Source organism: Salmo salar, chromosome 13 (genome assembly GCF_965601325.2).
Source record: "Salmo salar chromosome 13, fSalSal1, whole genome shotgun sequence".
In the NCBI taxonomy this organism is placed as follows: domain Eukaryota; kingdom Metazoa; phylum Chordata; class Actinopteri; order Salmoniformes; family Salmonidae; genus Salmo; species Salmo salar.
In genome coordinates, this window is record NC_138303.1 from 77795182 (window position 1) to 77818882 (window position 23701).

The window sequence follows — 23701 nt, forward strand, 5'->3', positions numbered from 1 at the left end:
CTTCAAAGGTAAGTGATTAATTTTATCGCTATTTCTGACTTTTGTAATTCCTTTACTTGGTTGTAAAATGTTTGTATGCTTTTGTAAGCGGGGCGCTGTCCTCAGATAATTGCATGGTATGCTGTAAAGCCTTTTTGAAATCTGACAAAGCGGCTGGATTAATCTGTTAGGGCTAGGGGGAAGTATTTACACGGCCGGATAAAAAACGTACCCGATTTAATCTGGTTACTACTCCTGCCCAGTAACTAGAATATGCATATAATTATTGGCTTTGGATAGAAAACACCCTAAAGTTTCTAAAACTGTTTGAATGGTGTCTGTGAGTATAACAGAACTCATATTGCAGGCAAAAACCTGAGAAGATTTCATGCAGGAAGTGGCCTGTCTGACAAGGTGTTGTTGTTCTTGCCTCTGTTTATTGAAGAGTCAGGATCTTAGCTGTAACGTGACACTTCCTACGGCTCCAATAGGCTCTCAGAGCCCGGGAAAAAGCTGAACGATGTCGAGACAGCCCCAGGCTGAAACACATAATCGCCTTTGCCAAGTGGCCGATCAGAGGACAAAGGAATTAGGCGCGTGCCCGAGTCGACCCCATGCTGTATTTTCTTTCGGCTGTTTACCTAATTGCAGATTCCCGGTCGGAATATTATCGCTTTTTTACGAGAAAAATGGCATAAAAATTGATTTTAAACAGCGGTTGACATGCTTCGAAGTACGGTAATGAATAATTTAGAAATCTTTTGTCACGAAATGCGCCGTGCGCATGACCCTTATTTACCATTCGGATAGTGTCCTGAACGCACGAACAAAACGCCGCTGTTGGAACATAACTATGGATTATTTTGGACCAAACCAACATTTGTCATTGAAGTAGAAGTCCTGGGAGTGCATTCTGACGAAGAACAGTAAAGGTAATAACATTTTTCTTATAGTAAATCTGACTTTGGTCAGAACTAAACTTGGTGGGTGTCTAAATAGCTAGCCCTGTGATGCTGGGCTATCTACTTAGAATATTGCAAAATGTGCTTTCACCGAAAAGCTATTTTAAAATCGGACATATCGAGTGCATAGAGGAGTTCTGTATCTATAATTCTTAAAATAATTGTTATGCTTTTTGTGAACGTTTATCGTGAGTAATTTAGTAAATTGTTAGTGAATTCGCCGGAAGTTTGCGGGGGGTATGCTAGTTCTGAACGTCACATGCTAATGTAAAAAGCTGTTTTTTGATATAAATATGAACTTGATTGAACAAAACATGCATGTATTGTATAACATAATGTCCTAGGTGTGTCATCTGATGAAGATCATCAAAGGTTAGTGCTGCATTTAGCTGTCTTCTGGGTTTTTGTGACATTATATGCTAGCTTGAAAAATGGGTGTCTGATTATTTCTGGCTGGGTACTCTGCTGACATAATCTAATGTTTTGCTTTCGTTGTAAAGCCTTTTTGAAATCGGACAGTGTGGTTAGATTAACGAGAGTCTTGTCTTTAAATAGCTGTAAAATAGTCATATGTTTGAGAAATTGAAGTAATAGCATTTCTAAGGTATTTGAAAATCGCGCCACAGGATTCAACTGGCTGTTACGTAGGTGGGACGATTTGGTGCCACATAGCCCAGAGAGGTTAACAAAATGTTCATCTTTAAACCGATATATAACACTTGAATTTTTTACGAATGTTTATTATGACTATTTCTGTATTTTGAATTTGGCGCTCTGCCATTTCACCGGATGTTCTCGAGGTGGGTCGCTAGTGGAACGGCTGCGCCAGAAAGGTTAAAGACAGATTATTTAACTTACCATTCACTGTTTCAAAATTCCAGTGGGTCAGAAGTTTACATACACTAAGTTGACTGTGTCTTTAAACAGCTTGGAAAATTCCAGAAAATGATGTCATGGCTTTAGAAGCTTCTGATAGGCTAATTGACATCATTTGAATCAATTGGAGGTGTACCTGTAGATGTATTTCAAGGCCTACCTTCAAACTCAGTGCCTCTTTGCTTGACATCATGGGAAAATGAAAAGATATCAGCCAAGACCTCAAAACTAAATTGTAGACCTCCACAAGTCTGGTTCATCCATGGGAGCAATTTCCAAACGTCTGAAGGTACCACGTTCATCTGTACAAACAATAGTACGCAAGTATAAACACCATGGGACCAAGCAGCCGTCATACTGCTCAGGAAGGAGACGCGTTCTGTCTCCTAGAGATGAACGTACTTTGATGCAAAAAGTGCAAATCAATCCCAGAACAACAGCAAAGGACCTTGTGAAGATGCTGGAGGAAACGGGTACAAAAGTATCTATATCCACAGTAAAACGAGCCCTTTATCGACATAACCTGAAAGGCCGCTCAGCAAGGAAGAAGCCACTGCTCCAAAACCGCCATAAAAAAGCCAGACTACAGTTTGCAACTGCACATGGGGACAAAGATCTATTTTTGTTTCATCCGACCAGAGGAAATTTCTCCAAAAAGTACGAACTGTTTGGCCATAATTACCTATGTTATGTTTGGAGGAGAAAGGGGGAGGTTTGCAAGCGACGAACACCATCCCAACCATGAAGCACTGAGGTGGCAGCATCATGTTGTGGGGTGCTTTGCTGCTGGAGGGACTGGTGCACTTCACAAAATAGATGACATCACGAGGATGGTATGTTATGTGGAGGAGATGTTGAAGCAACATCTCAAGACATCAGTCAGGAAGTTAAAGCTTGGTCGCAAATGGGTCTTCCAAATGGACAATGACCACAAGCATACTTCCAAAGTTGTGGCAAAATGGCTTAAGGACAACAAAGTCAAGGCATTGGAGTGGCCAGCACAAAGCCCTGACCTCAAACCCATAGAAAATCTCTGGGCAGAACTGAAAAAGCATGTGCGATCAAGGAGGCCTGCAAACCTGACTCAGTTACACCAGCTCTGTCAGGAGTAATGGGCCAAAATTCACCCAACTTATTGTGGGAAGCTTGTGGAAGGTTACCTGAATTGTTTGATCCAAGTTAAACAATTTAAAGGCAATGCTACCAAATACTAATTGAGTGTATGTAAACTTCTGACCCACTGGGAATGTGATGAAAGAAATAAAAGCTGAAATAAATAATTCTCTCTACTATTATTCTGACATTTCACATTCTTAGAATAAAGTGGTGATGCTAAGCGACCTAAGACAGGGAATTTTTACTAGGATTAAATGTCAGGAATTGTGAAAACTGAGTTGAAATGTATTTGGCTAAGGTGTATGTAAACTTCCATTACATTTACATCACATTTAAGTCATTTAGCAGACGCTCTTATCCAGAGCGACTTACAAATTGGTGCATTCACCTTATGATATCCAGTGGAACAACCACTTTACAATAGTGCATCTAAATCTTTTAAGGGGGGGGGGGGGGGTTGGAAGGATTACTTTATCCTATCCTAGGTATTCCTTAAAGAGGTGGGGTTTCAGGTGTCTCCGGAAGGTGGTGATTGACTCCGCTGTCCTGGCGTCGTGAGGGAGCTTGTTCCACCATTGGGGTGCCAGAGCAGCGAACAGTTTTGACTGGGCTGAGCGGGAACTGTGCTTCCTCAGAGGTAGGGGGGCCAGCAGGCCAGAGGTGGATGAACGCAGTGCCCTTGTTTGGGTGTAGGGCCTGATCAGAGCCTGAAGGTATGGAGGTGCCGTTCCCTTCACAGCTCCGTAGGCAATCACCATGGTCTTGTAGCGGATGCGAGCTTCAACTGGAAGCCAGTGGAGAGAGCGGAGGAGCGGGGTGACGTGAGAGAACTTGGGAAGGTTGAACACCAGACGGGCTGCGGCGTTCTGGATGAGTTGTAGGGGTTTAATGGCACAGGCAGGGAGCCCAGCCAACAGCGAGTTGCAGTAATCCAGACGGGAGATGACAAGTGCCTGGATTAGGACCTGCGCCGCTTCCTGTGTGAGGCAGGGTCGTACTCTGCGAATGTTGTAGAGCATGAACCTACAGGATCGGGTCACCGCCTTGATGTTAGTGGAGAACCGACTTCAGCTGTATCTCCTTCATGGATCAACTCTCCGGTATTCAATTTCCCATATGTAGTAATAACGAAGAAGATGAAGGAAAGGGGGACTCCAAGCTAGGCTGAATAGACGGCCTCCTCTTCCTAGTATCCTGATGGCTAATGTCCAATTGCTGGAAAATTAACTTTGTGAACTCAGAGCAAAGCTTCAATCGCAGAGGGACATCAGGGAATGCTGTGTCTTTGTTTTTACAGAGACATGGTTTACGGACAACTCACTCGTCTGCTTCTCAACCAGCCGGCTTTTCCATTTTCCGTATGGATTGAGCTGCCACTTCTGGTAAGAGTGCAACAATTCCTGTTGTACCGAAGTTAAAAACATCTCGAGCTTCTGTTCACCCGAGCTGGAGTTTTTGATGCTAAAATGCAGACCCCTCTATATGCCGAGGGAATTCACGTGTATCATTATCACAGCTTTGTACATACCACCACAAGCAAACATCATCATTAATTCAATTTAGACTTACAAATGACCAAACCTGGTCTCAGGCTAGGATAACAATGGAAACCCTTCTGGTCTCCACAAAGTCAGGTAAAGCTACTTTAACATTTGTTGCACCCTTTATGTGGAACAACCTACAGAGTGCTCTGAAATGAGATGTTCCGGTCCCCCTTGGTCAGTTCAGAGTAATGATCGGAGACAACTATGTTGATAAATGTGTCTGTTTTTCTTAATATGTTTTGTAATATTGTATATTGTATGTGTTTGATGTGTTTATGCAATGCTCATCTGTAAAAGAGAACCTAGTGTCAGCATGATTTCCCTGTCAAAAAAAGTAAAAAATAAATTAAAATTAAGGTGGCACATTGAAAACTTTACAAGAACATTAGTCAGCAAGAATCCTTTCACCTGGAAGCGGTCTTTATTGTCGAGGGAGATTTTAACAAAGCAAATTTAAAACAAATAGAATCACCAACATGTATCTTGCTCCACAAGAGGATACAACGTGCTGAGCCATGTGTACACAAACATCTGTTACACCTACAAAGCCATCCCGCTTCCCCACTTTGGCCAATCAGATCTCGTCTCTGTTCCTGCTCCGACTACAAGCAGCAACTCAAGAGGGAGCCACCAACACAGAGAATAGTGAGGCTCTGGACAGAGGAGGGAGACTCAATGTTGCAGGACGGTTTTGAGAATACTAATTGGAATATGTTCAAAGATTCCTCCACCCAGGACTCACCCGTCAACATTGAAGAATATACATCGTCAGTCACAGGCTTCATTAGAAACTGTGTTGATGATGTTGTAACCACAATAATTATCTGGAAATACCCCATCCAAAACCCTGGATGAACAGAGAAATCCATACCATGCTGAGAGCCCACACTGCAGCATTCAATGTCAGCAAAATTAACCCTGACGACTCAGTGGCATGTGTCTTGTACAAGGAAAGGTGCAACCTCTGCAAATCCATTAGGGATGCAAAAAGACAATACTAACTCAAACTTGAATTGATGTTCAACAACTCAGACTCGCAAGCATGTGGCAAGGACTACTGTCTAACACTGACTACAAAGGCGAATCCAGCTGTGTGGTGCCCACCAAAGCCTCCCTCTCAGACAAGCTTATCACATTCTATGCTCGCTTTGAGGCAGACAATACTGAGCCATCTAGGAAGGCTCTCTCTTCTCCAGAACAACCAGGTGCTTTCGCTCACCGAGCTTGACGTGAGGAAAACTCTCAAAAGAGTGAATACTCACAAAGCCGCCTGCCCAGATGGCATCCTTGGCACCTACTACCATACCCTGTTCAAAGGCATTTAAATATTTTGTCTTGCCCATTCACCCTCTGATTGTCACACATAAGTAATTACCATTTTGACTTAAATCGGCTGGAAAAACAATGGCAACACTTGAAAATGGCGGTCTAGCAATGATCAACAACCAACTTGACATCGCTTGAAGAATTTTAAAAGAATAATGTGCAAATATTGTACAATCCAGGTGGGCAATGTTCTTTGAGACTTACTCAGAAAGACTGCCAAAGGTGATTCTAACATTGACTCAGGGGTGCGAATACTTATGTAAATTAGATTTCTGTTTTTCATTTTAATAAATTAGTGTATTGATGGATGAGGAAAAAATGTATTAAATCACTTTTGAATTCAGGCTGCAACAACAAAATGTATAATAAGTCAATGGGTATGAACACTTTCTGAAGGCACTGTATATACGTACAAAACATTAAGAACACCTGCTCTTTCAATGACATAGACTGACCAGGTGAATCCAGGTGAAAGCTAGGATCCCTTATTGATGTCACTTGTTAAATCCAGTTCAATCAGTGTAGATGAAATGGAGGAGACAGGTTAAAGAAGGATTTTTAATCCTTGAGACAACTGACACACGGATTACTTATGTGTGCCATTCATTGTGAATGGGCAAGACAAAAGGTTTAAGTGACTTTGAACGGGGTATGGTAGTAGGTGCCAGGCGCACCAGTTTGTGTGAAGAACTTCAATGCTGCTTCAACGGTTTTTCAGTCAACAGTTTTTCTTAACCTTTATTTAACTATGCAAGTCAGTTAAGAACAAATTCTTATTTTCAATGATGGCCTAGGAACAGTGGGTTAGCTGCCTTGTTCAGGGGCAGAACGACAGATTTTTACCTTGCGGTTACTAGTACAACGCTCTAACCACTAGGCTCCCTGCCGTTTCCCATGTGTATCAACAATCGTCCACCACCCAAAGGACATCCAGCCAACTTGACACAACTGTGGGAAGCATTGGATTCAACATGGGTCAGCATCCCTGTGGAACGCTTGGTAAGTCCATGCCCCGACGAATTGAGGCTGTTCTGAGTGTAAAAGAGTGCAACACAATATCAGGAAGGTGCTCTTTTTTATTAATTTTTTTGGCATATTTTAAGAGGGTACATATAGCCTACCATTTGTATTTAATAGTTATAACTTCACCTATTCAATCTGGTCACTAACATAGGCCTACAGCATTGCAATAAATTCTTGTCTCAACAACATCTGATCAAATCAAATCAAACTTTATTTGTTGCATGCGCCGAATACAATCAATCATATGTATTTATAAAGCCCTTCTTACATCAGCTGATGTCACAAAGTGCTGTACAGAAACCCAGCCTAAAACCCCAAAAAGCAAGCAATGCAGGTGTTGAAGCACGGTGGCTAGGAAAAACTCCCTAGAGAGGAACCAGGCTATGAGGGGTGGCCAGTCCTCTTCTGGCTGTGCCAGGTGGAGATCATAACAGATCATAACATCATAAAATGTTCATAGATGACCAGCAGGGTCAAATAATAATAATCACAGGTTGTCGAGGGTGCAACAGGTCAGCACCTCAGGAGTAAATGTCAGTTGACTTCCATAGCCGCAGGCAGAGCAGTTGAAACTGGAGCAGCAGCATGGTCAGGTGGACTGGGGACAGCAAGGAGTCACCAGGCCAGGTAGTCCTGAGGCATGATCCTAGGGCTCAGGTCCTCCGAGAGAGAGAAAGAAAGAGAGAAAGAGAGAAAGAAAGAGAGAAAAAGAGAAAAAGAGAGAGAACTAGAGAGAACATACTTAAATTCACACAGGACACTGGATAGGACAGGAGAAATACTCCAGATATAACAGACTGACACTAGCCCCCCGACACATAAACTACTGCAGCATAAATACTGGGGGCTGAGATAGGAGGGATCGGGAGACACTGTGGACCCGTCCAACGATACCCCCATACAGGGCCAAACAGCTAGGATATAACCCCACCCACTTTGCCAAAGCACAGCCCCCACACCACTAGAGGGATATCTTCAACCACCATCCTGATACAAGGCCGAGTATAGCCCACGAAAATTTCCCCAACGGCACAACCCAAGGGGGGGGGGGGGGCGCCAACCCGGACAGGAAGATCACGTCAGTGACTCAAGCCACTCAAGTGACAAACCCCTCCTAGGGACGGCATGGAAGAGCACCAGTAAGCCAGTGACTCAGCCCCTGTAATAGGGTTAGAGGCAGAGAATCCCAGTGGAGAGAGGGGAACTGGCCAGGCAGAGACAAGAAGGGCGGTGTGTTGCTCCAGTGCCTTTCCGTTCACCTTCACACTCCTGGGCCAGACTACACTCAATCATAGGACCTACTGAAGAGACGAGTCTTCAATAAAGACTTAAAGTTTGAGACTGAGTCTGCATCTCTCACATGGATAGGCAGACCATTCCATAAAAATGGAGCTCTATTGGAGAAAGCCCTACCTCCAGCTGTTTGCTTAGAAATTCTAGGGACAGTAAGGAGGCCTGTGTCTTGTGACCATAGCGTACGTGTAGGTATGTCGGAAAAATTGGAAAGATAGGTAGGAGCAAGCCCGTGTAATACTTTGTAGCTTAGCAGTAAAACTTTGAAATCAGCCCTTGCCTTAACCTGTTGGGGGTAGGGGGCAGTATTTACACGGCCGGATAAAAAACGTACCCGATTTAAAATGGTTACTACTCTTACCCAGAAACGAGAATATGCATATAATTATTGGCTTTGGATAGAAAACACCCTAAAGTTTCTAAAACTGTTTGAATGGTGTCTGTGAGTATAACAGAACTCATATGGCAGGCAAAAACCTGAGAAGATTCCTTACAGGAAGTGGCCTGTCTGACCATTCCTTGAGCATCTTGCCACTGTTTATTGAAGACTAAGGGATCTTTGCTGTAACGTGACACTTCCTACGGCTCCCATAGGCTCTCAGAAGGCGGGAAAAAGCTGAATGATATCGAGGCAGCCCCAGGCTGAAACACATTTGCGCTTTTGGCAAGTGGCCGATCAGAGGACAATGGGCTTAGGTGTGTGCACGAGTCGACCCCATGCTTTATTTTCTTTCGTCTTCTTACCTAAACGCAGATTCCCGGTCGGAATATTATTGCTTTTTTACGAGAAAAATGGCATAAAAATTGATTTTAAACAGCGGTTGACATGCTTCGAAGTACGGTAATGGAATATTTAGACATTTTTTGTCACGAAATGCGTCGTGCTCGTCACCCTTCTTTACCCTTTCGGATAGTGTCTTGAACGCACGAACAAAACGCCGCTGTTTGGATATAACTATGGATTATTTGGACCAAACCAACATTTGTTATTGAAGTAGAAGTCCTGGGAGTGCATTCTGACGAAGAACACCAAAGGTAATTACATTTTTCTTATAGTAAATCTGACTTTGGTGAGTGCTAAACTTGCTGGGTGTCTAAATAGCTAGCCCTCTGATGCCGGGCTATCTACTTAGAATATTGCAAAATGTGCTTTCACCGAAAAGCTATTTTAAAATCGGACATATCGAGTGCATAGAGGAGTTCTGTATCTATAATTCTTAAAATAATTGTTATGCTTTTTGTGAACGTTTATCGTGAGTAATTTAGTAAATTTTTAGTAAATTCACCGGAATGCTAGTTCTGAACGTCACATGCTAATGTAAAAGCTGTTTTTTTATATAAATATGAACTTGATTGAACAAAACATGCATGTATTGTATAACATAATGTCCTAGGTGTGTCATCTGATGAAGATCATCAAAGGTTAGTGCTGCATTTAGCTGTCTTCTGGGTTTTTGTGACATTATATGCTAGCTTGAAAAATGGGTGTCTGATTATTTCTGGCTGGGTACTCTGCTGACATAATCTAATGTTTTGCTTTCGTTGTAAAGCCTTTTTGAAATTGGACAGTGTGGTTAGATTAACGAGAGTCTCGTCTTTAAAATGGTGTAAAATAGTCATATGTTTGAGAAATTGAAGTAATAGCATTTCTAAGGTATTTGAATAACGCGCCACAGGATTCCACTGGCTGTTACGTAAGTGGGACGATTTCGTTCTGCCGACCCTAGAGAGGTTAACAGAGAGAATAGCAATGGAGTAATATGATAAAATTTTTTGGTTCTAGTCAAGATTCTAGCAGCCGTGTTTAGCACTAACTGAAAGTAGAGCATTGCAGTAGTCTGACCTTGAAGTGACAAAAGCATGGATACATTTTTCTGCATCAATTTGGACAGAAAGTTTCTGATTTTAGCAATGTTACGTAGATGGAAAAAAGCTGTCCTTGAAACAGTCTTGATACATTCTTCAAAAGAGAGATCAGGGTCCAGAGTAACGCTTCACAGTTTTTTGGAGACAACTGTACAACCATCAAGATTAATTGTCAAAACATTTCAAACAATGTTTATAATTAATCCTCAGGTTGTCAATTGTCTAAATAATCGATAATATTTCAACCGGACAATAGCGTATTCAATAGAATGGAAAAACAACGAACGGCGCACAATTGGTCATGCGCGCAAAACAGCTATGGTTCATTCTACAGTCCACATTCTACAGTCTCATTCTTCCTCATTTTTCAGAAAACAAGCCTGAAACAATGTCTAAAGACTGTTGACATCTAGTGGAAGCCATTGGAACTGCATTCTGTCCTATCCCATTACATACTGTATAGGCATTCAATTGAAAAGTAACCACATCAAAAATATCCAACTTCCTGCCATATCAGTTCTGTTATACTCACAGACATTATTTTAACAGTTTTGGAAATATTAGAGTTTTCTATCCAATACTACCATGCATATGCATATCCTAGCTTCTGGGCCTGAGTAACAGGCAGTTTACATTGGGCATCTCATTCATCCATATTCTAAATACTGCCCCCTACCCAAGAGAGGTTTTAATAGAAGGAACCATGAATTCTTATCTGTATCAGAGAATTCTACAGGAGAATGTCAGGTCATCTGTCTGTGAGCTGAAGCGCAGCTGGGTCATGAAGCAAGACAATGATCCAAAACAAACAATCAAGTCCATATGAAAGTGGCTATAAAGCAACACATTTGAAGTTTTGGAATTTCCTAATCAAAGTCCGGACCTAATCACAATTCAGATGCTGATTTGAAGGGGTGTCCACATAGTGTTGTATATATATATATACAGTTGAAGTTGGAAGTTTACATACACCTTAGCAAAATACATTTAAACTCAGTTTTCACAATTCCTGACATTTAATCCTAGTAAATATTCCCTGTCTTAGGTCAGTTGGGATCACCACTTTATTTTAAGAATGTGAAATGTCAGAATAATAGTAGAGAGAATTATTTATTTCAACTTTTATTACTTTCATTACATTCCCAGTGGGTCAGAAGTTTACATACACTCAATTAGTATTTGGTAGCATTGCCTTTAAATTGTTTAACTTGGGTCAAACAATTCAGGTAGCCTTCCACAAGCTTCCCACAATAAGTTGGGTGAATTTTGGCCCATTCCTCCTGACAGAGCTGGTGTAACTGAGTCAGGTTTGTAGGCCTCCTTGCTCGCACACACTTTTTCAGTTCTGCCCACAAATTTTCTATGGGTTTGAGGTCAGGGCTTTGTGATAGCCACTCCAATACCTTGACTTTGTTGTCCTTAAGCCATTTTGCCACAACTTTGGAAGTATGCTTGTGGTCATTGTCCATTTGGAAGACCAATTGCGACCAAGCTTTAACTTCCTGACTGATGTCTTGAGATGTTGCTTCAATATATCCACATAAATTTCCTCCCTCATGATGCCATCTATTTTGTGAAGTGCACCAGTTCCTCCTGCAGCAAAGCACCCCCACAACATGATGCTCCCACTCCGTGCTTCACGGTTGGGATGGTGTTCTTCGACTTGCAAACCTCCCCCTTTTTCCTCCAAACATAACAATAGTCATTATGGCCAAACAGTTCAATTTATCTTTCATCAGACCAGAGGACATTTCTCCAAAAAGTACGATCTTTGTCCCATGTGCAGTTGCAAACCGTAGTCTGGCTTTTTTATGGTGGTTTTGGAGCAGTGGCTTCTTCCTTGCTGAGCGGCCTTTCAGGTTATGTCGATAAAGGGCTCGTTTTACTGTGGACATAGATATTTTTGTACCTGTTTCCTCCAGCATCATCACAAGATCCTTTGCTGTGTGCTGGGATTGATTTGCACTTTTCGCACCAAAGTACGTTCATCTCTGGGAGACAGAACGTGTCTCGTTCCTGAGTGGTATGATGGCTGCGTGGTCCCATGGTGTTTATACTTGCATACTATTGTTTGTACAGATGAACATGGTACATTCAGGCATTTGGAAATTGCTCCCAAGGAAGAACCAGACTTGTGGAGGTCTACAATTTTGTTTCTGAGGTCTTGACTGATTTGTTTGATGTTCTGTGTTCCAATGGCACGTTCTGTTAGTTAATCCAAATGTATCATTTTACTGGCTAATTGATCATTAGAAAACCCTTTTGATATTATGTTAGCACAGCTGAAAACTGTTGTCCTGATTAAAGAAGCAACACATCTGTCCTTCTTTAGACTAGTTGAGTATCTGGAGCATCGGCATTTGTGGGTTTGATTACAGGCTAAAATTGGCAGAAACAAAGACCTTTCTTCTGAAACTCGTCAGTCTATTCTTGTTCTTAGAATTGAAGGCTTTTCCATGCGAGAAATTGCCAAGAAACTGAAGATCTGGTATAACGTTGTGTACTACTCCCTTCACAGAACAGCGCAATCTGGTACTAACCAGAATAGAAAGAGGAGTGGGAGGCCTGGTGCACAACTGAGCAAGAGGACAAGTACATTAGAATGTCTAGTTTGAGAAACAGACACCTCACAAGTCCTCAACTGGTAGCTTCATTAAATAGTACCCGTAAAACACCAGTCTCAACGTCAACAGTGAAGAGGCAACTCCGGGATGCTGGCCTTCTAGGCAGAGTTCCACTGTCCAGTGTCTGTGTTCTTTTGCCTATCTTAATCTTTTCTTTTCATTGGCCAGTCTGAGATATTGCTTTTTCTTTGCAACTCTGCTTAGAAGGCCAGCATCCCGGAGTCGCCTCTTCACTGTTGACGATGAGACTGGTGTTTTGCTTTTCTTTCAAAAACAATGACATTTCTAAGTGACCCCAAACGTTTGACCAGTAGTGTACATGTATATGAAAAGGAATATAGGATTATACATCGTCATTCACAGGCTTCATTAGAAAATGTGTTGATGATGTTGCACCCAATAATAATAATCCGGACATACCCCAACCAAAACCCAAGGATGAACGGATAAATAATTACCATGCTGAGAGCCCGTACTGCAGCATTCAATGTCAGCAAAACGAACCCTGACAACTCTGGCACGTGACTTGTACAAGGCAAGGTCTGACTTCTGCAAATCCATTAGGGACGCAAAAAGACAATATAAACTCAAACTTGTATTGATGTTCAACAACTCAGACTCTCAAATATGTGGCAAGGACTACAGGCTATCACGGACTACAAAGGCAAATCCAGCTGTGTGGTGCCCACCAAAGCCTCCTTCTCATATGAGCTTAACACATTCAATGCTCGCTTTGAGGAAGACAATACGTAGCCATCTAGGAAGGCTCTCTCTGCTCCAGAACGACCAGGTGCTTTCACTCTCCGAGCTTGACTTGAGGAAAACGCTCAAAAACATTTTCAACTTGTCCCTGTCCCAGGCCGTAGTCCCCACTTGCTTCAAGGACACCAGCATCATCCCAATGCCAAGATAACTATGCTGACATGCCCAAATGACTATTGCCCCATTGCACTCACCCTTGTCATCATGAATTGCTTTGAGAGGCTGGTCATGGCCCACATCAAGGCCAGCACACTCGACCCACTCCAACTTGCCTACTGCTCCAACATATCCACGTTACAGTATTTCCATCGCTATTCACACGGCACTAACATATTTGGACAACAAGAACACCTATGTGAAACTGCTGTTCAGCATTCAACACTATTGTTCCCTCCAAACTCAGAGCCCTGGGTCTGGACACTACCCTCTGCAACTGGATCCTGGACTTCCTGAAGGACAGACCGCAGGCTGTGAGGATTGGCAACAACACCTACACAGTGACTCTTAACACAGGGGTGGGTCCTCAGCCTGTACTTCCTGTTCACCCACGACTGCGTGGCTTTGCACGATACAAACTCCATCATCAAGTTTTCTGACGACACCATGGTTTTAGGCCTGATAACCAACAACCACGAATCAGCCTATAGGGAAGAGGTAAGTGAACTGGAATTGTGGTGCTAGGACAAGAACCACCCCCTCAACATCAGCAAAACATAGGAGTTGATTGTTGACTTCAGGAAGCAGAGGAGGTAACACACCCCAAAATGGGACTGCAGTAGAGAGAATCAGCTGTTTTAAAGGGGAAATTCACCCAAAACAACTTCTGGGCCCTTTATAACACTTGCCTGGTCTTTTGTCAGTACCCCAGACAGTTTTTAGGTCCATTGCTTCATGTAGATAATATGATGATTCTACCCCCACCTTCTCCATAGAAACCCCATGCAACGTCAAAGTCCATCATAAATACCTCCCAAACACACAGCTCTAGCCTCCCATGACCGCAATAGTCTTTGTAATTACTTTCTTTGCACAATTTTTCAGCTAACTTATTTCAATTGTTTTTGGGATTGAAATCCAGAAAGTAGAATAATAGGCACCTCGAGTCTGGACATAGGTTAGGACTTCCGAGGTTGGCATGGTTGAAGGATGTACATTTTCGGTTCTCACTCCCTCACAGTATTTGCTGCCCTCTCAAATTTAATTAGAGTAAAGAATGTCTATCGTGAACAAAGAGGATATTGGAGACCTCGGTTTGAGGCAGAGTGTACTGATGCTGAGTTGTTCCATTTGCGGGCTGACCGAGAGAAAAGAACTATAGAGAGACAGGAGCGTGCAGATGTCGAGGAAACACAGGCTCTTCACAGAACGCACGGTGACTGGGGGTGCAGTTGCGGGAGAGGCCTACCTCTACCAACAGACAGTGAATGTCTCGGCTGGCTGTTGAGAATGGGACCAGTTTAATACCGCTGCACCCATCCAGTTAATTTACTTAAAATGGTACCTGAGGAAGTCCCGCAGCATCATCAAGGACCCCACACACCCCAGCCAAGAGCTGTTCACTCTCTTACCGTCAGGGAGACCGTCCCTGAAGCTGTTAGGCAGGAAGGAGCACTACGATTTAGAAGTGGAGATATAAGAAGATGTGGTACATTCTTTTAAACTAGCAATCAGAGCCAACTTTTTTAAAGAGGTTTCTCAACCAGGAGGGGACGTTGTTACCCAGGAGGTATCTGACATTAACTCAGCCCAACTGTTTGATCATTGCCAGCCAACAGATGCATCTTTCATCACATGACCTCAAAGCTCCAGATCAAATGGCCTGTAAGCGATAATCATTGCTTACATTGATCATCTATCAAAGAGCAACCTAGTTACCTATTCCATTTATACCATATGTACGTTTCACATGTATTTGAGCTTGTCAAACACCCAAGAAACCAATTTCTAAAAGCTTAAACTTGATTTGATTTGATCAAAGGCTTTGGAGTTTTCACCAATCTACCCAATTCATCCTTCTAGATCGCAACCGACTCAATCTGCCTGGACATGTACATGAGGGAAAAGAGATGTTCAAAATGGTCCTTTCAGCTGGTGGTTGTGTGGGATCATCCTGAGAGGTAGCTGTTGAACAGGTACCCCCTGGAGAGGGAGGCTTCGTTTGATGGGGTGTGGGAGCATAACACATCTGAAACCCCGCTGCCTGCCTCCTCCTCCGCGCCCACCTAGGTCTGTGGAGAGTTTATAGATCACGTGTTCATAGTCAACATACAGGATGTACAAGCAAACCCATATGCTCAGTGATCTGAGTGCAGGCCTATTTTGCTAAAGACAATGCTAGGTCTGTCTGTGTGTGTCCATGTGTGTGTGTGTGTGTGTGTGTGTGTGTGTGTGTGTGTGTGTGTGTGTGTGTGTGTGTGTGTGTGTGTGTGTGTGTGTGTGTGTGTGTGTGTGTGTGTGTGTGTGTGTGTGTGTGTGTGTGTGTGTGTGCGCGTGCGTGCGTGAAAGGGGAAACAGGTTGCTGACCATTCTCCCTGAGCAAGATAGATCTCACTGGTCTTCTCTGTGTTAGTTATGGTATTCCAGTGAAACTTTCACTTCCTTTATTTTGTGTCTGAATCGAACAATTGATGCAAATTGTGATTTACATATAAATATGTTTGGTAACAACTCAGTGCTGACCAGATCTTTTTCAGAGGAGCAGGTGATATGCTGAAATCCAATTTTTCCGAGTCTCAATTAGTCTCACTTGAACAAATGTTTTTTCATTTCCTCTCTTGTTTACACAATAGAAGAAGCAAATAAAAAGCATTTTGTGGTGATTAAAACAAACTGAAAATAAAACTGTAAAATTACAGAAGTTGTTAGTTATGCTTAGCTGGGGAGCAGTAAAATCTGCAACCAGAACACTCCCACATTCCATTATTTCCTTCCTTTCCTTAATGGCTGGGTGATGTTGTTGGATGATGCAATATCATTTTGTATTTGGCAATATGATGACACCATGATTTCACAGACTTAACAATTATTCAAAGTGGATATGGACTAAACATGGACCCAAGGACTGTTCAGTGCAAATCGTTTTTTTCTGCACATTTAGATTAACTACAACTCTGCAAGCAGCCAACACTATACAGAAATAATGTGAAGACAGGGAGATAAAGATTCAGCAGTGAATGTGATTTGGGAGCTCACTCCCTATTTCATTGAGCATACACTGTTTAAGAGACGTGTAAAGGTAAGACACATAAGCAGGGCCTGAGATTACCGCACCGTAGTAAACGCCAGCACAGCTTTGTTTGGAAATGCATCACAGTGTCAGTCAGAGCAGCGGGTGATATCATCATGTCGACCTTAATTTCTGTGTCAGAGAGAAGTCAACCAGACTTAAACACAAATAAGCCTTACACTCCATTCATTTAATTGTTGAGATTATGTCTGACAATAGGTAACGCCAGACAGCCCTCGAAATGAGGATGAATTGAGTGTAGCTCGCAGATGGGCCTCTGTGGCTGCATGGAGCACAGGATCCAGGTTGGAATCAATACCGTGTGAAATACACACTGAAGTCAGTGACAGCTTGAGTCAACTCAGCTGGAGTGTTTTTTCTCTTCCAAACTCTCTCTCCCAAAGAATATCTCTACGTCTCCTCCTCTTTCTCTCTCATTCTCCCTCCCTCCCTGCCTTCCTCCCTCTCTATCGCTCTCTCTCTCTCTCTGTTTCTATGTCTCTCTCTCTTGCTATGTATCTGTCTGTCCTGTGACCGAGGGCATTCTCTCAGGCACAATGACAGGGAAACAGAAAATTGCTGTGATTTCAACAAGGGGAGCACTCATTCCAAGCAATGGCTAGCACCACTTTGCAGACATGTCAATCCCCATGGTCTCCACGTAGAGCACCAGCTGCAGATATGTATTCTACGGAGAGAGAGCATGTCCAAAATACCTCTGTTAAGCAGGAGTCAAGAACTGTCAACTGGGCGGTGTCTTTGTGATGCTACGCAAGCTCACCGCTAAAACATTGTAAGAACTCTAACATTGTATCTATCTTTCTTTTTCGCTATGTATCTCCCTCTCAGTTATTTCCCGTCTTTCCTATGGCTTTCTTCTCCAGTGTTTGCTGTTATTCTATGCATGTATGCCCCACGGGACTAAATTAACGAGGGAAAAGTCATCTCTCTCTCTTCCCCTCCTCTCTTTCTCTGTCTTCTTCACACATTGTTGGTTCTCCATCTACTGTTAAAATGATATGCATACCTTTGAGCATGTGTGTTTCATATGGAAGGTAAGGCATGTGGCTGCAGTCTCAAGTCTTGCTTCATTCATTTAATATAGTATGTAAATCACCTTATTGCTCTGATTTAAAACAGTATTATGGGGATCATGGGGGGAAAAGGGAATTTGCCTAAAGGATACACACTAATTGGGAATACATTACTTGACGCCCTTGAGCAGGGCACACTGTCAACAGAACTGCAGCACGAACACAGCTGTTTTTCCTCCACCACTGAAGAGAAGCTGTAAACAATGCCAATGATGATCTCTGGAATTCTAACAGAAAATATGTAAGTAGTTCTCTTTTATTATAATACCCTCCATCTGTAAGGATTATAGTAAGTCAATGTTATAGATGAGCTGGTAACACTTTACATTAAGTTTATCCTAAACTTGTGTAGTATATGTGTGATTACTGTAGTAATAACATTTAAAAAACATTTAATTACATACTGTGTAGGGAAAAAAGGAACTTCCAAGTCCAGGAACACATGGTTCATAACAATAAGCCGCAGCTAAAGCTCCTGCAAACCTAGTCACCCCAGGAGAAGGGGACCCTAGCCAAGAGCAGGCCTCTGCAATGCATCACTCCTGCCCACTACCCAACTAGAGTCCTTCCTCATCTGGTGTGAATTTCCCTCTGCTCTGTCCCATCTCTCTCTCTATTTCACTCTCTCTCTCTTCTCTCCTCTCCTCCCCTCAAACGCAGCAGTTGGTCCCTCTCCTCTCGGTGTTGTGCAACATCCATCGCTCTGGGCCGGCCTGCGTAGGGAGACAAGAGGGGCATGGCGCAGTGCGGGGCCCTGACAGGTAACTCCCAGGACGGCCATTTCCCCTCCGACCAGCCAACATTAATCCCACTCTCTCCGCTTGTAAAGTGCCTCATATGGAAGTCATTAGATGGCCTGACAGGAGCCAGAGAGTGAACGGTGAAAGAGACCCAGTCTTTAATTACAGTTCCCTTCCATCAGGAGACCCAGCTAGCTAGCGCTGGCCATGGTGACGCCTTGGGGACACCATTACAGCTGTGTGTCCTGGTCTGGTGACACGCTGTGTAAAATAAGGAAGTCTCTACTAATTACTGAACTGCTAGGAATGTATCTGGTTTCTGGTGGTTTTGGGTGGTTTCAGTCCGTGACAATAGGGCATTGTTGAGTGCTTTGATTAACATTGTGAAGTTAAGTATGCTTGGTTGGTTGGCCGTCAGCGTGCCCAGAATATTTGAGCTGAGTCGTTAGTAACGGAATGTTCTGGGTGATTAAGTTGTTGTTGTTTATCCTCAAGAATGACCACCACAAAGGAAAAGACTGGAGAGTCAAAAAAATACCAACGTTTTCCCTCCTTGCTTGATTGCTAAAGGTAAATTCAGAAATCATATACATATAGGTGTGAGATAGTGTTTGGGAGAACAAGGTCAGAGATAGCCTGAGCCAAGACACCGCAAGAGTCTTCAATAATTCAGTTGCAACAACAAAAGACAAACCCTGGAATGGGGAACTTTTCAAAGCGTGGGAAACCTGGGCTGTTAGCAGTCATACCATACAGTAGGTCGCCGAGTCGCTGGCTTGCACCTTTTCACATTTGGCCACCTGGCTGCTGTTCGACGGCTGGTTAAAGAGATCCCGTCTACCGTGGTGTTCCCATGCAACCCATCCTTGATCCCCGGGCCAGGCGGCCCACAGACTTTTACGGTGCTGCCAGGCCGCCATGACTTTGTTCCCATTCCGCAACCTTCCTGTCTCAGACAGAGAAATTGGGATCTGGATGAAGAATTCTCAAAGGGTGTTCTCTTTCAACCACTTTCACTGTGAGGTAGATACTCTGAGGTAGACAAAGCAGTTTGAGTTCTTAGCTAAGGAAACATCTTCTCACCAGCTTTAAAGTGCATCACATTCACTGTGATGTCCTCTGTAGCTCAGTTGGTAGAGCATGGTGCTTGCAATGCCAGGATAGTGGGTTTGATTCCTGGGACCACTCATATGTAAAATGTATGCACACATGACTAAGTTGCTTTGGATAAAAGTGTCTGCTAAATGGCATGTGTTATTTGGAGAACATACTATAGTGACAAAATCTTCTGAAAGCAAAGCAGTATAAATGGAACTGCAAAGCATAGCATGTTGAGAACAGGACATTAACATGGATTGATGCCATAATTTTGTGTGAATGCCTGTGGCAGGAGATAGTGAAGCACCTCAATCCCAAACTTGATTCAACGGATCTTCATTAGCTGGTGACTGGCGACGATGTACAGACCACTGGCGTAGCGGAAACCATTTCTCAGTGGCACCAGCAGCAGCCCGCCTTGGCCTCCTCACCTAATTGGCTATCAAGTAAAAACAAATAGGTCAATCAGGTCGGACTCGGATGGAGAGTGAGTGCGTTGTTCAAGATGGATAAACAAAAGGCAAGACCAAGTGGTGCACAAAAATGCTGCACAAAAGCTTTTTTTGATCAAGCTCATGCCAAATTACTGAAGATAACCACATCAGCAAAGCTAGCACCTTGTCCTCAACTGACAAAACACAATCGCAGGTGGAAGCTAGTGGGCCTACTTATGCCCGGCAATGACAATGGCCTTGCTCCTCCTCTTCTTCTTCTTCCCCTCGAGAATAGTGACAATTTCTCTAGTGAGAGTGCCGGCTCTCCTACTCCTCCTCCTCCTCTCCCAAAAAACAATTAGAGCGACTCCCCTTCTGTGAAAACTGGTCAGCCTACGAGTGATAAGACAGATAGCCCCAACAGCGTGGAGTCCGAGTTCTAATGTGTAATATAGAGTGCATTCGGAAAGTATTCAGACCCCTTGACTTTCTACACATTTTGTTACTTTACAGCCTTATTCTAAAATGTATTAAATAAAAAGATTGTCCTCATCAATCTACACACAATACCCCATAATGACACATTTTTGCAAATGTATAAAGGATAAAAAAACAGAAATACCTTATTTACATAAGTATCCAGACTCAAAATTGAGCCCAGGTGCATCCTGTTTCCATTGATCATCCTTGAGATGTTTCTACAACTTGATTAGAGTCCACCCGTGGTAAAGTCAATTGACTGGACATGATTTGGAAAGGCACACACCTATCTATATAAGGTCCCACAGTTGACAGTGCATGTCAGAGCAAAGGAATTGCCCCTAGAGCTACGAGACAAGATTGTGTCGAGGCACAGATCTGAGGAAGGGTTCTTAAATAGAAGAAGACTAATCCTAGAGCTGGACGCCCGGCCAAACTGAGCAATCGGGGGAGAAGGGCCTTGGTCACTGGGAGGTGACAGAGCTCCAGAGTTCCTCTGTGGAGATGGGAGAACCTTCCAGAAGGACAAACATCTCTGCAGCACCACCAATCAGGCTTTTATGGTAGAGTGGCCAGACGGAAGCCACTCCTCAGTAAAAGGCAAACTTCGCTTGGAGTTTGCCAAAAGGCACCTAAAGGACTCTCAGACCATGATGAACAAGATTATCTCATCTGATGAAATCAAGGTTGAACTCTTTTGGCCTGAATACCAAGTGTCACGTCTGGAGGAAACCTGGCACCATCCCTATGGTGAAGCATGGAGGTGGCAGCATCATGCTGTGCGGATATTCTTCAGCGGCAGGGACTGGGAGACTTGTCAGGATAGAGCGAAAGATGAACAGAGCAAAGTACAGAGAGTTCCTTGATGAAAACCTGCTCCAGAACGCTCAGGACCTCAGACTGGAGCAAAGGTTCACCTTCCAACAGGACAACAACCCTAAGCACACAGCCAAGACCACGCAGGAGTCTCAAATGTCCTTGAGTGGCCCAGCCAGAGCCCGGACTTGAACCCGATCGAACATCTCTGGAGAGACCTGAAAATAGCTGTGCAGTGATGCTCCCCATCCAACCTGACTGAGCTTGAAAGGATCTACAGAAAACAACAGGGAGAAACTCCCCAAATACAGGTGTGCCAAGCTTGTTGCGTCATACCCATGAAGACTTGAGGCTGTAATCACTGCCAAAGGTGCTTCAACAAAGTACTGAGTATAGAGTCTGAATACTTACGCAAATGTCAAATTTCATTTTTTTTAATTTTTTTTAGATTTGCAAAAATGTATAAACCTGTTTTTGCTTGTCATTATGGGGTATTGTGTGTAGATTAATGAGGGAAAAAAACAATTTAATCGATTTTAGAATAAGGCTTTAATGTAACAAAATGTGGAAAAAGTCAAGGGGTATGAATACTTTCCGAATATACAGTGCCTTCAGAAAGTATTCACAACCCTTGACTTTTTCCACATTTTGTTGTGTTACAACCTGAATTTAAAATGGATGAAATTGAGATCTTGTGTCACTGGCCTACTCACAATACCACATGATGTCAAAGTGTAATTATGTTTTTTATCATTCTTACAAATGAAATAAATTAAAAGCTGAAATGTCTTGAGTCAATAAGTATTCAACCCCTTTGTTATGGCAAGCCTATATAGGTTCAGGAGTAAAAATGTGACCAATCGGCCCAATTGTGCTTGTCTCCACCCCCCACCAGGTGTCTCCCATTTGTGTATTTATCATCTGTCTGTCTGTTGCCAGATCATCTTGTCAAGTCAACCAGCGTGTTTTTCCTAATCTCAATTTTTCTAGTTCTCCCGGTTCTGACCCTTTGCCTGCCCTGACACTGTACCCGCCTGCCTGACCATTCAGCCTGCCCTGATCTGCCTGCCTGCCGCCCTGTACCTTCTGGAATCTGACCTGGTTTATGACCTTCTGCCTGTCCTCGACTTGCCTCTTGCCTGCCCCTTGTTTTTCAATAAATATCAGAAACTCAAACTATCTGCCTCCGGTGTCTGCATCTGGGTCTTGCCCTGTGTTGTTATGGATTCGGTCTTATGTAGCAACATTTCAAGGAACAATGGAAAAGTAATTCTGCTTTGAAAGTTGATAAACTTGTAACGTCAATTTTGAGAAAATGGCCCATTGAATGTTTTGGTACATCTATTGGAGAGCTCTTCTTTATCTACACCCATTTAGCAAATAGTAGTTCACACCATCTCAAGCCTTAGCCCTACCCATCTCTTTAAGGATTCACATGTGACACCATGTGCTAAACAGAGGGAGTATGGTAGTGTACAACCAAAGATTTCAAGACTAAAGGCTGGTTTATACTATGTCTATCGACTTGTCTGTATAAGGTTGTCGCAGTGACATCATGAGCATTCTATTGTCGGCTGACATCAAACTTGTTGTTGTTATTATGAAAAAGTAGAAACACAAAAATGACAGGCTGCATGACTTCAGCAGCCTGGAGGTCCAAAATAGCATAACTGGTGTATTTTAACACCAATAAACCCATCTATTTAAAAATGAATGTTGTATACAGTATGTGAATCTAGCAAACCAGGCAACTAAAATAAACTTTCTAAACAATGTTTTGGTTAGTTTATAGCTTGTTAGCTAGCTAGCTAACTTTAAAGTTAGCTGGCTAGCCAGTTCAAATAATTACAATATCATATAGCTGAGAACATCTTAACTTTAACTCATTTGTATTCAATATTATAGGAAAATAAACTCACAACAAAATCATGATTTACAAGTTAATAGTGAGCTAATTACAGAAAATAGCTTACGGTTGTGAGTGTGACGAAATAAAAGCAGGGCATTTTCCCGGAGAAGTTTAGAACTTGGACCCTGTCTCGTTGTCCTAACATTATATACTAATGTGACTTTGGTGCATGTTGTTCTTCACATTACCATCTCTGGTAAATTCAAACTATATCAAATAAAATGAAAGTTTATTTGTCACATGCACAGGATGCAGAAGGTGTAAACGTTACAGTGAAATGGTTACTTGCATAGTGGAGTCTTTTGTTTAGACGTGTAGCTAGCTAGCCAAACAATGAACCATAATCCCAAATCATAGCGTTACTACCCTGCATGAATCTACAGGTTGCTCAAGCTAAACAACTAGGTTCAATGTTAGCAAGTTAGCTAACATTAGACTATAGCTAGCAATGCAAATGGCTCTGATATACAAATAATATTACTGCACAGATCATACATGCAACATTAGCTAGTGAGCCAGCCAGCCAGCTAACA

General features: G+C 42.8%; 1 long non-coding RNA gene across 2 annotated transcripts; it reads left to right on the forward strand.

Moving 5' to 3' along the window:
- Positions 1-17061: 17061 nt before the first annotated feature.
- Positions 17062-22429, forward strand: LOC106568069 (uncharacterized). Of its 2 annotated transcripts, none has more exons than XR_014379934.1 (4): positions 17062-17390; positions 17823-17932; positions 18355-18452; positions 22250-22429. It is a non-coding gene; the product is annotated as an uncharacterized LOC106568069 (long non-coding RNA). The 2 variants fall into 2 exon arrangements; XR_001320225.3 differs by having other exon boundaries at positions 17064-17390; positions 18352-18452.
- The last annotated feature ends 1272 nt before the right edge of the window (positions 22430-23701 follow it).